This window comes from Galeopterus variegatus, unplaced genomic scaffold, assembly GCF_000696425.1.
Source record: "Galeopterus variegatus unplaced genomic scaffold, G_variegatus-3.0.2 Scaffold31812, whole genome shotgun sequence".
Classification (NCBI taxonomy): Eukaryota; Metazoa; Chordata; class Mammalia; order Dermoptera; family Cynocephalidae; genus Galeopterus; species Galeopterus variegatus.
The window spans coordinates 1-971 of record NW_007757923.1 but is presented as its reverse complement, the minus strand read 5'-3'; the positions used below and the strand labels follow the sequence as shown (position 1 = coordinate 971).

Genomic DNA, 971 nt, shown 5'->3' with positions numbered 1-971 from the left:
TTGATTTCCAAGGAATTCCCTGGAATGACTTGCGGTGTCCACCCCACTGAGTACACTGTGGAATCCTGGAGCTGGACTGGCACTTGCAGATTATTACATTCTAATCTTCCCATCTTATGCATGAAGTACCTGAAGTCCAGAAAGAGTACAAGGCTTTATAGAAATCACTCAGAAAGTTCTGGAGACTAATGTCTGTCTGTCTTTTTTTTTAATTTAAAAATTCCTTAATTTTTAATTCATGGTACCACTACCACAATTTACCTGATAATGATAAGAAAAAACAATGAAAAGACAAACCCATAACAGATAAAAGACCTCAGGAATGTACATCTAATTGACACTACATTGCATTAATCAATAGCTGCACTTTTTTACAAACTGTGGCTATGACAGTCCTGAACAAGTTTGATTGCTGTTGTCCACTATACTTTCTAGAATCATTATTGTTCCCACCACCACCATAGTTACCACTGCCAAAATTTCCTCCTCCATTGTAATGATCACATACTCCACCACTGCCACCATATCCACCACCTTGGTCTCCATTTCTTGGTCCACCACCACCATAGCACCCTCTACTGCCATAACCAGGATCATCACCATAGTTGCCACCATCACCTCCAAATCCAGTATATCTGCCATCACCTCCTCCATAACTACCTCTGCTGCCACCACCACCTCCACCAGCATAGCCTCCTCTTCCACCGAAGTTTCCACCACGGCCAAAATTACCTCCACCACCTTCAAAATTTCCTCCATGATCCATAAACTTGCCACACCCATCTCCATGACCTCTTTGTGATCCAGCAGACTGCGTCTCTTGTTTAGAAAGAGCTTTTATCACTTCACAATTATGCCCATTAATAGTGTGGATTTTTGCACAACAATTTTATCAACTGTATCATCATCATCAAAAATTACAAAAGGGCCGGCCCGGTGGCGCACTGCTTCAGTGCACCGCTTGGGCACGC

The 971-nt window shown here is 42.5% G+C and overlaps 1 pseudogene; it reads right to left on the bottom strand.

The window, feature by feature from the left end:
- Window positions 1-379: 379 nt before the first annotated feature.
- LOC103583955 lies at window positions 380-918 on the bottom strand (annotated as a pseudogene).
- Window positions 919-971: the final 53 nt, after the last annotated feature.